Raw genomic sequence first — 14,855 nt, forward strand, 5'->3', positions numbered from 1 at the left:
GAGGGAAAGAAGCGGCCGTGGCTTTAAGTTAGGTACCATCCCGGCATTTGCCTGGAGGAGAAGTGGGAAACAACGGAAAACCACTTTCGGGATGGCTGAGGTGGGAATCGAACCCACCTCTTCTCAGTTGACCTCCCGAGGTTGGGTGGACCCCGTTCCAACCCTCGTACCACTTTTCACATTTCGTGGCAGAGCCGGGAATCGAACCCGGGCCTGCGGGGTTGGCAACTAATCACACTAACCACTACACCACAGAGGCGGACAGAAATAATATCTTGATAGGTTAAAGTCGTCTCAAGTTTTTGGATGCTTGAGTGGGTATGTATCTGGTTGAACAGGACTTGTTTTTCCTAGGCAGATCATTGATGATTGATTGTAAAGGCAACCAGTAGATCGCCATTTAATCCAATTAGATATAAATGAACATTTCTTTACACAAAGCTGGTTTCTGAAAGTAGTCCCTTGCTTGCGTGTCTTAGGCGATAGTAAAGAGGGAATAACTGAATGGATCTCCCCTACATTGTGCACAGTATGGAACTGTAGAGGAATATAACGATACTATTCTCCTTTTCTCGCTGTACTTCTCGAATTAAAGCAAACAATTTCTCTCTTCATTTCCTCCTTCTCTCATGGGTAAAATAAAATCGCGATTACAGAGAATGCTGCTTTTAGATCGTAAACAAGCAGATGGCTTTACTTTCCTCAACCACGCACAGCATTGAAATAAAAGGGAGCGCATTATGTCTCAAACTCCAGACAAGCTACATAAACCTCGAAACATGCAAAATAAGAGCAGTTCAGGCAGAACAGTCCTAAGAACAAGTTAATATTATTCAACGTAAACATCTCCGCGCGCTAGGTTCAGCGCAGAAATGTTAGTGCTGCTTTATTGAGTCTCACTTCACCAAAATAGGTCTGGACTGCGTAGAGGTGAAGATTATGTTTGTAGTCAGCTCATCCGCATACCTTCACCAAAGGGGTTTCCCAGTTCCTTTAAGCAACTGTTTATTTCCTTTTGGCAAAGGAGAGTACTTCAGAAAAAGAAGTTAAAATTAAAAATCCACAGCTGTTTCCAGTCATTCAACCGGCTCAGCAATGGAATGAATGAAGCCCCCATCTAGCAGCGAGGATAGGAATTGTGCTGGCTGCCGAAGCCTGTCACACTCCTCTGGGATAATGACTAATGAATGACAGATGAAATTAAATGACATTGGAGAAGGTTGCTGGAATGAAATATGACAGGGAAAATCGGAGTACCCGGAGAAAAAAACTGCCCTGTCTCCGCTTTGTCCAGCACGAATCTCACATGGAGTGACCGGGATTTGAACCACGGAACCCAGCGGTGAGAGGCCGGCCAGCTGGCGTCTGAGCCACGGAGGCTCCAAAATGAAGTGAATGAAGGATTATTTTATTTTTTCACTGTCAGAACGTGCCCATCGTTAACGGCCGACAATCAGTCATCACTGATCTGCATTTATGTGTGTTGCCTAGTTGGCATTATTCCTATCTGTTATTTACCTAATTTTATCTTAAATAACTTCAAAGAACTTTGAAATCTATCGACCATTTCCTTGATAAATTTTCTCCATTCCCCTATTCCACGTTCTATAAATGAATGAATGAATGAATGAATGAATGAATGAATGAAAATGGTTTCTTCTTCTTCTTCTTCTTCTCTTTACCCTCCACGGTCGGTTTTTCTCTCGGACTCAGCGAGGGATCCCACCTTTACCGCCTCAAGGGCAGTATCCTGGAGCTTCAGACTCTGAGTCGGGGATACAACTGGGGAGGAGGACCAGTACCTCGTCCAAGCAGCCTACCTGCTATGCTGAACAGGGGCCTTGTGGGGGGATAGGAAGATTGGAAGGGATTAACAAGGAAGAGGGAAGGAAGCGGCAGTAGCCGTAAGTTAGGTACTATCCCGGCATTTGTCTGGAGGAGAAGTGGGAAACCACGGAAAACCACTTCGAGGATGGCTGAGGTGGGAATCGAATCCACCTCTACTCAGTTGACCTTCCGAGGCTGAGTGGACCCCGTTTCAGCCCTCGTACCACTTTTCAAATTTCGTGGCAGAGCCGGGAATCGAACCCGGTTCTCCGTGAGGTGCAGCTAATCACGCTAACCACTACACCACAGAGGCAGATGAATGAATGAATGGTTTAATGAATTAATTTGTTCTACTGAATGCCAAATTAATCTTCATATTATGAACTGTCCTCCCTTTAAAACCTACACTCAAGCTTATTCGGCTACTATCGTCATTTCACGCCATCTCTCCACTGAAATGAAATGCCATATGGCTTTTAGTACCGGGAGTATCCGAGGACATGTTGGGCTCGCCAGGTACAGGTCTCTTGGTTCGACTCCCGTAGGTGACCTGCGCCTCGTGATGAGGATGAAATGATGAAGACGACACCGCGTCTTGCACAACAGTTTACTTTTTCCAGATAGTAAATCATATGTGTATCAGTTTTGGTTGGCAGCTATGCCCAAACGTACATGCATAATCTCACTGCTGTAGAATCCTGGAGCTGACGTTGCCTTGGTTACGACCGTTCGGTTCTTTATCCGATTCCTAGTATAGGGGTAGTTTGGTTCCAATATCTCCATAACGGTTGGTTTAGTGGCTAAAAACATGGTTTTCGGGCTGGTACGGCTTACCGAGTTTTGTTCTTTGCGTCAAGGGGCTTAAAATGAACTTTGTCTCGTCCTTGTACGACTAATTCGATTTCGCCTATATTAGCCTATTATTTTTATATATGGCCCGTCGCCCCCTTCGATTTGTTTTGAAAATAAAGTACAGCCCATGTTACTCATTGGTAATGTAGCTTTCTATAGGTGAAGTAATTTTTAAAACCGGTTCAGTAGTTTTTGAGTCTATCTGTTACAAACAAAAATACAAAATTTTCCTCTTTATGATATTACATATAGATAAATTAAAATACTCACTATGAGGAATGAATTAAAGAATTCACTCCATATTTGAAGCTTCAGAGTACAGAGTCATTCTGAAATTACTGTCCTCTTGTCTGTAGTAATTTGAATATTAACCTCATACACGAATTTTATATCGCGTAGTAAAAGAATGGCCAATGTCGGCTTTTTGAATTAAATGAACTTTGCATTTAAAGTGATTTGGCTTTTTACTACTATGTCGTATTAAAAGGAAACGGAGTAGGAAGGAAGACTTGAGCAGAAAGAGAACAAATTTTCCCATATTAACCTAATATTAGTCTTACAGAAATAATGTGATAATGTGTTTTACATTACGTCAGCGTTTTTTTATCCGGTGCTACGTAACGAAGTGTCTAGGTAAAATTTTTAAACATAATTAAAATCTTAAAATTATACGAGAAAGGGCGATTTTTATAATAAATAACTGTTACATGGCTTTTAATCTCTAACGGTAAATTCTTCATAAATCTTGTCACATATCGGCAAGTTAGCAGATCTTAAGGATTCTGTTCCGAATTCCTTGCAACAATTATACTACTGCCATCTTACAGTAACGGTGCAATTTGCAATTTATGATAGCATCCGTCTATTGTAACTTATTCTCTGTGCAATAATGGTCAGGTATTGACTTGGTTTTTATAGAATGGTGAAGTGGTTATTTCGCACCGTTACTAAAATGTCAAGAGTAGACACTGCAAGTGAAACATCAATAAGTTCTTGGTGCCATCGTAGACGTATGCAATTTAACATGTATTTATTATATTATTAAACAATTGGTACATAAAAGAAAAACAATATTACCTAATTTCTAAACATCTCCCCTAAATGAGAAAATATCGTGTTCATAGTGGGCCAGGGGGGGGGGTTATATTGCTTACAAATAAGCTGAAGTACAAAGCATACAATTTTATGTAAGAAGTAAACATTATTAAACTGCCTGTCGCAGTCATATTTTATGCCTGCATTTTCAATAGTTTTATGGACCTTTCATACCGGTACTTAAAAGCGATTTATTCGTAATGTAGTTTCTGACACTTCTTTCCATACAATTTTCTCTGTGCTTCGACCGTTCGACCATTCTTAAGATTTTCAAAACGATCTTGCCCGAGATAGTGCAACATATCTGAATTCGTTCTAAGTAGACTATCGACTTTTTTCAAGAGTTTGTCCCTGCACTTTATTAAATGCTGATGCTGATGCAGAGATCTTCCCGTCTGTACGTACGAAGACTGATTTCCCTTAGCAGCATATAAGAAATTAGGAAAGTTCTGCCATCTGTTGAGTATATTCGGAAGCTGGGGAAGGTCAGAGAATCAAAGAGTATCTAGCAGAGAATAGTATTCTTCCATCATCAGAGGAAGTGTATATTCTCTGGCTTGACATGTAATAATCAAACATGGCTGCATCCAATGATATTACTAAGGATGACAATCACATATATCAAAATAATAATGAAAAGGTTAGTCGCTGAGCAACCCGCTAAGTACAGATGCATTGCGGGCTAGGGTAAGCCATCGCCTGCAATTATTGGAGTGCTGCTTTTCTGATTTGATTTTATGATTACTCAAAGTTGGCTGAACTTAGAGACCTATCAATGTCTCATGATTCACCGGCAGGTACTTCCGGAGAGAAGAAAACGGAAATGAAGCAAATCGATGCGGTAGAACGGATGGACGGATTTGCCAAAGCTGTTTTAGTAAACTCTTTTAATATATAGATGAACTAAATTACTATTTATAACAATGAATATAATAATCCATGCAGTTAATTTAAATGATACAATACAAATACAAATTCTTCAGTAATTAACACTCGAGTTTAAGGGGAGGTGGTACACCCTATCTTGGCAATGTTAAATTGTCCATATTTAAAAGTATTTTCCTATGAAACTATGAAGCTTAGAATGATGAAACTTGGTATGGCTCAAAAGGAATGTTTATTGTATATACTGACAATTTTATAACTTCATTTAACCTCACACATAGCAGAAATATATTTTTTAACTTTACTGCTAAAAATAATTGCTTTATGTGAAGTGTTATACTCAATAACTTTGGAACTATTTGAGTTACAGGCATAAAATAATGTCAGTATGTTCATCAAACACAGTAAAACAGATGGTAAAAATTTCATTTACCTGGCTTAAATATATACTGAGAAAAATACCTGAATATCTTTAAAAATTATACCTTCAGAAAAATTGAATTAAAGTTACACACTGCCTAATGCATTCGTGGTCCATATTCTGGATCATCTGGATCATCACAGTAATTTTCCGTTGCTCTGTTCCTGTTCCTGCTCATTTCCCTGTTTCTCTGGATCACCGTATCAGCCTGTAGGTCAGCCTTTCTCACTCGCTCTGCATCAATTTCACTACAAATTTGTCGCATGTTTCTGCCAGGATTAATTCCTAAATTTTCCAGCACTATCATCTGTCCGTGGATACTACTGTAAATCTGCCAAGCATACAACAAGTGAATGTCCAAAAGGAAAAGACGAAATTCAGCAGAAGAGTAGACACAGATCTAATTGCCCTCATCGACACTTCTTGAACAATCTAGTTGAGCTAGGCATCCTAAAAAAATACTTCTTTACTTTTTGTTTACTTTCCACAACAGGACATGTTCAAAACAACAGCCACGACACAAAACAAAAGACAAGCGCCACCCACCAAGCCGCAACATTTGTACCAACCCTAGAACGAGAGTACATGACGCGAAATTCAATTTTTTTTTAAAAATATGCGGCAAAACTCTATCTGTTATACAAAAAGTGGGCGTGTCCACAGCTGTCAGAGTGACATTTAAATGGCATTTGAGACCTTACGGGATGGCTTGTAGAAAATAAACAAGCAGTACATTATAAAATAAGGTCTAAACTATCAAAAAATATGAAAAACGAAAATACACCTCCCCTTAACCTAGAAGAAAACTAATTTCCTGAAGGAACACATTATTTAATTTAAACGTTAAAAAAATATTTCTTTTATAGAAATACTTTCTTCATAATATTTTATTTGAGGTTTTTCTAATTTTAAAATGGTCAGTTGCTGTAAATATGGATATTTCTGATCATATTGTATTACCTTGGACTAACATTACAGCAGGTATTAAATATTTACGTTCAAAACAAACAAACAAACAAACAAACAAACAAACAAACAAACAAACAAACAATCAGTCAGTTCGTTTAATTCTCAATTATGAGAATGCAACGGCAATGTGTTGATATTTTGTGTATATATTTTACTAATATATATAATAAATTTGGTGGATTTTGCGTACATTGAATTCACGAAACCGAATATGTGTTGTATAACAGAATTAATCTTTACACTACTATCAATGACATAATTGTAATGGTAAATGAACTGTCATATTATGTAATTCTATATTGAAGAACGGAATGCAGGAAAGATAAATATACGAGACCCAGAATATCAGCAGTCACATTTGCTCGCTAGATAACAAAACAGTTAATTATTTCACAAAGTATTTTGCATACGAATGTTTGTTTAATCATTTTCTCTGCTGCAAGTCTTTTGTTCAAGATGACTCGTCCATAACAAAATATTTGCAATTATTATCAATCATAATCTCGTAGTTTTATATGAAGTGGAGAATCAAGGAGTTTGAGACCAACAGATGATAAAGATGAGGAAAAAGGCTAGTGAGATTCTTGCTTTGTAGCTATTTAAAAAGATAAAAAATTGAGTCTAACCATTTTTAATTATTTCCATTCCACTATGTGAATAAAGAATTTTACGACTTGTGTTCAAAGACGAAAACAGTAACAGACGGCATGTGGAGGTTGGCCTAAGGCTAATCTGGCCAAAATTCATCCTAGTATAAATAAACTGGTTTCGGTGATTTATGTCTTAGTATCTCACTAATATTAACATTTTTGCTCTACCTGTCCTGCTTACTTTTTGAAATTACGATGTAAATGGCTAATTATTTACCTGCCCATTGACTAAGAACATCTCGGTCTAGAAAGCCAAGAATAACGGCCGAGAGGATTCGTCGTGCTGACCACAAGATACCTCATAATCTTCAGGCCTTTGGGTTGAGCAGCGGTCTCTTGGTAGGTCAAGGCCTTTGTGGCTGTTTTTTCATGGGGTTTGGTATTTGACTAAGAACATATAAGGTTTCGGAATACGATTCTTTTTTAAAAAATATTTTTTTTCTAATTTTCTTTAGAATTTCACTCATTTTATGTACATTCAGACGACAAAGTTACAAGGCAGTGTCTTAGCACTCGGCGAGACGTGCTGGGAAATTAAAAGAAAGATGAGAGTCAGTAGACTCCTTTATGGCGGTCCCCATTCTTGCCTGGATCATTGCGTTCTTCGAATTCATCGCGTATGCGCGCAATTTGCTGAGCAAACCTTCTGAAAGTCTTTGTTCTCTTTTAACGTGTTTTGTTGGTTTGACCCGGAGAACTTATTGGCCTGGTCATTTTGGCTTAGAATGCCCCTATTCAGTGTGATGTTAAGCAGCCATCAACATGAAAATACCTATTAATGTACCTTCGAACAACTCAGTTACATTTTAATACAGTTTGTATACAATTGAGGCACACTTTCTAACAAAGGAAGGATATTATTCATTATTTATTATTCATTATCGTTAAGTTTCATTAGAGTGAATTAGTTCATATTTACAGAAAAAATACAGGAGTGTTCATAAATATTTTGACAAACTATTTTCTGCACATTTGTGCATTTATTTTATTACAGTACAATTAATTTAAGAATGTATTATTGTAACATAACATAGTTCACATATACGGAAAACATTCATATCTTCTAGACCTTAAGAATGAAAAGTGAAAAACTTGACGGTCCATAAATATTTTGATAGTCACCTTAAAATAACGCTATAACTTGACTTACATCGATTTCGCAAGAATTTAGGCTATTAGTTACCTTTAACTCACAATCTAGACAAGACAAGGGAACTATTATGCTTTTTAGGCATTATGAAACTAATGATAACAATAAAACATAAAATGGTAGCACTTAGGAAGGATCGAAGGTATTTTACCCTCAAATCTTGAACTTTGTGAACATGAGAAATTTGGGAGTCTGGAGAACTTAGTTGTGGAGGCTCTGCTTGTTTATATTCTTTCCGTATGCTAATATTGTACTTCTCACCTAATAACACGCCAGACTTTGCATAAAATATGGATCACGACAGCAGATGAGAGGTTGCACACATGCTTGTAAAACAGCCATAGATTCAAAATAAATGATAGCGCACGTTTGTAATATCCGGTGTCATCCTGAATGACAGATACCAAATATCCTCCTAGGATGTTATGGGGACACAGGGAATAAGACCAGAGTTCGACGAGAACAGAATACCAAGTGGCATGACATGTTTACAGAGGCTGTTAACGAATACGAAAATACGGACGTGAAATAAAAATATGCATATAATTTGTAGTGGTGTCCAGAAGAGAAACCACAGTAATGCATGGGAGGATATATTGATTAATTTATGAGAACCTTTTGAAGAAACTCATTAATTTTCCCTTATAGACGTAGTTGAAGTACATTTTTAACATTTTTAATTGTTTACATTTAGTAACAGCTAGAATGAACATTTATTGCATCATATAATCAATTTCTCATAAATTATTACAACGAACTTCACGTATTTCAAATATTATTTTACTTTATTTGTAGTTCAGTTTAATAAACTTAACATTCTATGAGCCAAATTTAAACTAACATACGAAGAAGATGCATACTGAAATACAGTTATCTCTCACTTGCGTCCAAATAAAATCGCAAAGAAATTCTAAGAAGGAACCACGTTTGGTAGTTTCACAAGAATGGCAATTATGAATGCTCAGAAATAAAACATTTTAATGATGTTAAAACGTTGGAATGATTATTTCGGCAGTTGTTCATATACTACCCAGTTCAGAATGATATATTTTGTATGTAATTTCTACTCCGATGTGATCCACTATTTCTAGACAACATCTGTTTAGGAATATGATTTCTCAAATTTATTATATAAAAGTACACAGTGATTTACGCCTTAATATTTATCAACTCTAAGCATGAAAATAACGAATCGTAACTGCTCTTTCTATCACATCTCACACTGGACTCGAAATATTACATTCATAAATTTAAATACGATTATTATCTACAACAGTACTCAATCTTCAGGTCAATAAAGTGAACATCTTCGTTATTATCTGTACATAGCTGGCAGTGTTGCCACTTCTACCATTATGTCTTTTCCCTTGAAATATTTAAAGGCAAAGTTTCACAATCGTCTCCCAGATCTCAGTTTCTGTCACCTTCAGCCGCCAAGTCCTCTGTTCTTAACCTTCCTCTATCCCCTCAAATGCCTTCACCACTGAGGCCATTTCAAACACTCATCTTCGTTGAACATGTTCTTCCCTAAATTAGCGCGTACGTACAGACTCACTTTTATGCACCTATTCTTCAAAACTATGAGCTCCGTCGAAATAAAAATGTTTTTTTAAATTTATACTACATACATCAAAATCTCATCATTTGTTAAAAATGTCTCTCAGATTTCCCCTTTTGATAAAATTATTGGTTGTCATATATAAATTATAGCCATAATAATGTTGCGCTCCACACTAGTTCATGAACCATAACTGCTCCATTTCCTATCATAAATGAGCTCTAGGTCAAAAGAATGCAAGTATGCTTGAAAGATTCATTTCGTAATTCAAATGTCAATTGGAACCAAAAATTGAGGATAAGAGAACAATACCTGCTGTACATGGTTCAGCCATCGGCAAGGCAAGGAATCCATAGAAAAGTCAAGACTTACCTGAAAAGAGAAACGAATATGTTAGGTAAGGATAACATTTGGGCTTACACTTATAAACATGGTTAAATATAGATGTATTATATTTAATCTTTAATTGCATAATTGAAATTTGTGATGCACAGGAGTAAAACTTCGGGACACGTCCTCGAACTTTAGCCCCTTAAAACAACATTCATAATCATCATCATCATCAAGTGTAAAATTTGAAAATATCAACATTGGTATGAATTTATAAAGATTCCCACTGTTAAATATCTGACTTCGAACGTCAGCATTAAACTATTAATGTTGGCGTTTTGTAATTTAGAACATAGATTCATGTTAAGCATGTAAGGTACAACAACGATTCTGAATAAAATAATATTTTTGTTTTTGTGGAAACACATTTGTAAACATGCTTCCGGACTGTTTGAGAGGGAAATAGTTCGAAAGAAACCTTTCCTGAAATCGATCCTTTCTTGAAATAGTCTTCATTTTTTACGTACGTAGTGGTAAAAAGCGACAGCTAATACGAGACTGTGCAAGTCTTCTTGTACACACTCGTACCACATAGTTCTTGTTATTTCAAGTAATTCTTGTTATTGTAATGCCTGAGTGGTTGGTGATTACGCTTGTAGATCTGGAAATGATTCGTGTACGTGTAGTCTAACTAGCCCACCGATGTAATCGATGAGAACTGGCCTACTTACAAACCTACACAACAGTTCAGCTTGTGAGATCAACTCTCCGCCACGAATAGTCAGGGTGGACGGAAACAACTTTTTGAAAAAAATAATTAAATATTAAATTAAATTAAATTAAATTAAATTAAATTAAATTAAATTAAATTAAATTAAATTAAATTAAAATTAAATTAAATCAAATTAAATTAAATATCTCACACCGTTATAATTTTATTAGTTGCTGAAATTAGATAATCAGATCGCTTTGCGGGCAAATTCAAGTGGGTTTCAAGTGCTAAATCTGCAATACACTTTGCAATATATTAGAGACGTCGACAAGCTGTACGTAAAGTACATAAAACAAGTTCAGCCTGGATAAACGATGAAGGTCTTTTCCTTGACTTATTTTATTTTCTTAAGTGTTGTACCAAGTTTTTATTAAAGAGATCCACCGATTCAATATCTGTAGTAATGCATATTCCCACAGATAATGTGTCTTCTGTCTTTAAAGCTCACTGGGATAAAGAAGGTGTATAAATGTTTGCATATGCAACTCACTTTTAGAGGTCCCACTAGTTTTAATGTACACTTTAAATGGCCTGATTAATATATTCCCTTAAAAGTTCGCTCCTAACATTCCGTTTCAAGAGGTCACAAATATTTCCTTTCATACAGGCTTATAAATCTTGGATATATCTTTGAGAGCAAGGAGAAAGGCTGGTCCAATTTCTCTCGCTGAATCGATCGTTTGGCTTATTATCGTCTACCTTGCTCCAAAGGCAGCCTCGTTACTACACGGCTCAAGATTACTTTGCAAGCCCGCAAATATACTTCAAATCTTCAGGGTCTGGTCTGCTTTTCGAGATTACTTCTGTGCTCTATACGTCCCACGATAAGCCGGGGAAATACTGTCGATATGTGAATCTGGGTTACAGAAGCAGGTTACGACTATATGTGTTGGTACAAGATTGCAGCTTATAAATTTAATTTTGGGATCCTTATTGACGTAACGTTAATGAGACTCGATTCTTTAAAAGAATTTATGCTCGACGATGCCGAAATATAAATATTATATGCCAGAAAACCGAATCTTAATGAGGCTCATTATAGTTCAAATTTCATTATGTTACAGGTTCTCCACCAATCAGAGTTCAGAGTTTCATTATTATACAGGTTCTCCACCATTAGGAGTTCAGATTTTCATGATAAAAAATGAAATGAAATGTCGTATGGCTTTTAGTGCCGGGATATCCCAGAACGGGTTCTGCTCGCCAGATGCAGGTCTTTCTATTTGACTCCCGTAGGCGACCTGCGCGTCGTGATGAGGATGAAATGATGATGATGACAACACATACACCCAGCCCCCGCGCCATTGGAATTAACCAATTAAGGTTAAAATCCCCGACCCGGCCGGGAATCGAACCCGGGACCCTCTTAACCGAAGGCCAGTACGCTGACCGTTCAGCCAACGAGTCGGACATTATGATACAAATGTGTGACCAATTAGGTAATGATAGCATCGCACCTGAGCTCAACGCACTAGCTTCGCACTTGTTTCCAAAATCAAACATGTCGAACACACATATTAACATCAATGCACCCTCTACTTCCAATATTCCACAACCACACGGCACATTCCTGCAAATTCACTTCACCAACTGTGCAACAAACAATTTGTATTTGAAATAAATCTAGGTTATTGTAACCATCTATCAAAGCTTTGAAAACATATTACATTGTCAAGGTCTCTGATCCACTCACGGAAAATCAATAATCCAGCGCATGCGCTCTGCGTTCTGTTCAGTAAGCTCAACTGTCAAGCGACATCTCGCAGAAATTTATGAATATTAATTATCGTCGAGCATAAGCAGTAGTATGTAACTCGCCTATAATGGTAATTAAGTCACTCTTATGGAAATTATAAAATTCGCTACGCACTTTTTATATACGTACTCGTGTCTTAATTGTTGCCGTTATAGGCTTGTTGAATAATGTACTATTATTAAACAAATCCACCTATTCAACTTTGGTAATGATTATATTAAAAGTGCGTTCTAAACTTCTAGGTCATGTTTCGACCCATTTTTGGCAACCTTCAGCTAAATTCAAAATTGATTGGTCACCTATAAAAGTGATACGTTATTTACAAATACACACATTAAAACAACCACATTACAAACAGCACACATAATACAAAATTAAAATGAAGTGCCACTTTTAAGACGTTGCTTGATCTTCAGTTCGCTTGATAGTGTTATGGTATTCTAAAGTCTTTGGTTAAATAAAATTAAAATCAATGTGAAAACGCAACTGATTGATAACGACATGTATCGTGGTGAATGCTGGTCAGAAGTTACTGGAAGAATTGCACTCGTTTGAAATGATGTTGCTGTTTTGTGACACTGTGCGTTATTTATGTATGTTGTCAATGTGGAACCTATTGGCATTAAGATATAACTTACTAGGTTCCCACTGTTGGCAGCCATCAGGATGGTTTTCAGTGTTTTCCCCATTTTCACACAAAGCAAATACTGGGGTTGTACCTTAATTAAGGTCATGGCCGCGTCGTTCCCACTCCTAACCTTTTCCTGCTCCATAGTCGCCATAAGGCCTATCTGTGCCAGTGCGACGTAAAGCAACTTGTAAAAAAAGGAGGGATGAACCAATGTTCCAGAAACAAAATATAACTGAACCATATTGTCTAAACAGCGGTGTATGTTAGCACTCCAGCGCTAATTTATTCTCATCTCTACATCTGCGTACTGTAAGTAAACAGATTTTCATTTCATGTACCGTGTACGTCCGCCTCTGTGGTGTAGTGGTTAGTGTGATTAGCTGCCATCCCCGGAGGCCTGGGTTCGATGCCCGGCTCTGCCACGAAATTTGAAAAGTGGTACGAGGGCTGGAACGAGGTCCACTCAGCCTCGGGAGGTGGGTTCAATTCCCACCTCAGCCATCCTGGAAGTGGTTTCCCGTGGTTTTCCACTTCTCCTCCAGGCAAATGCCGGTTTGGTACCTAACTTAAGGCCACGGCCGCTTCCTTCCCTCTTCGTTGCCTATCCCTTCCAATTTTCCCATCTCCCTGCAAGGCTTCTGCTCAGCATAGCAGGTGAGGCCGCCTGGGAGAGGTACTGGCCATTCTCTCCAGTTGTATCCCCGACCCAAAGTCTGAAGCTCCGGGACACTGCCCTTGAGGCGGTAGAGGTGGGATCCCTCGCTGAGTCCGAGGGAAAAACCGACTCTGGAGTGTAAACAGATTAAGTAAATAACTAGGTTCTTCATTCTGCCGAAACCAATTTTCAGTAATACATTTATAAATTTCCTGCACCAAAACATATGGTAACAGTATTAGGCCTATACCTGAAATAGCAACAACTTAATGCCATTCTATGCTGTAGTGGAGGAAAAACATGACTTCGTTAAGATAAATTCCAAATTTTCAAGTTCATATGTACACAGTTCAAAAACATTAGGGGAACATAAAGAAATACATTAACTGGATTAAAGCCACTATATATATATTTATTAATAATAAAGCCAAGCTTTCAGCCAAATTGCATTGGCCTTCATCAGGGCATGTGAAGTTTTGCCTCCGACAGTGAGCAAAGAAATTATCTGAAGGAACATGGAAGTCATGCCCGTACTATCCACGGCCTACCCCACTAACTGGACTCAAGGATCGTGACTCTGTGCTGTGGTAGTTGGGAGGGAAGTTACTGATGCACCGCCCTCTGTGGACAGTTTGAGTGCGTCCCGCTGTGCCATGGTGGTGTTATGCATGTATTTCTGCAGTACAGGTCTCCATGTATTTGATAACTTGAAGCCGTCTTCCCTGTTGATGTTATCCGGGCGCAGCTCTATCTCTATGGCGTCCCTCACAAGACGAGCATAGAAGTCTTTTACAGGCGCGATGACCTTCGCCTGGTCAAAGAGGATTTCATGGTATGTACTGTAGAAATGTTCTGCTATGGCAGACTGGCTTATAGCGTTCTCCGTGGAGGATGAAAGAGCGACATTCTTTACCGATCTGATGTGCTCTTTCACTCTGGTGCTAACAAGCCTTTTTGTCATGCCAACATATGAACAACCACAACCACATGGAATTTCATATACGCCCGGTGTTTCAAGACGTGGCTTCTCTTTGACTGGTCGAAACAGGGATTTGAGCTTCGGATCTGCGGTGTAAACTGGAATTATATTGTACTTCTTAAGAATGCGCCCTATTCTCTCAGTTGGTCATTCTGTGGGGTTTGTCATGCGTCTACTCCTATTGTAAATATTTTCAGGATCACTTCTATTTTGCTCACTCGGTGCAAATGGTGCAGTGATTTAAAGGAGTTTCCACCGTCTTTGAATGGCGTTTCGTCTAGGTCACAGCAAAGACACTTACGCATGGTAATGTCACAAAAGGCAG

The sequence above is a fragment of the Anabrus simplex genome, chromosome 1 (genome assembly GCF_040414725.1).
Source record: "Anabrus simplex isolate iqAnaSimp1 chromosome 1, ASM4041472v1, whole genome shotgun sequence".
Classification (NCBI taxonomy): domain Eukaryota; kingdom Metazoa; phylum Arthropoda; class Insecta; order Orthoptera; family Tettigoniidae; genus Anabrus; species Anabrus simplex.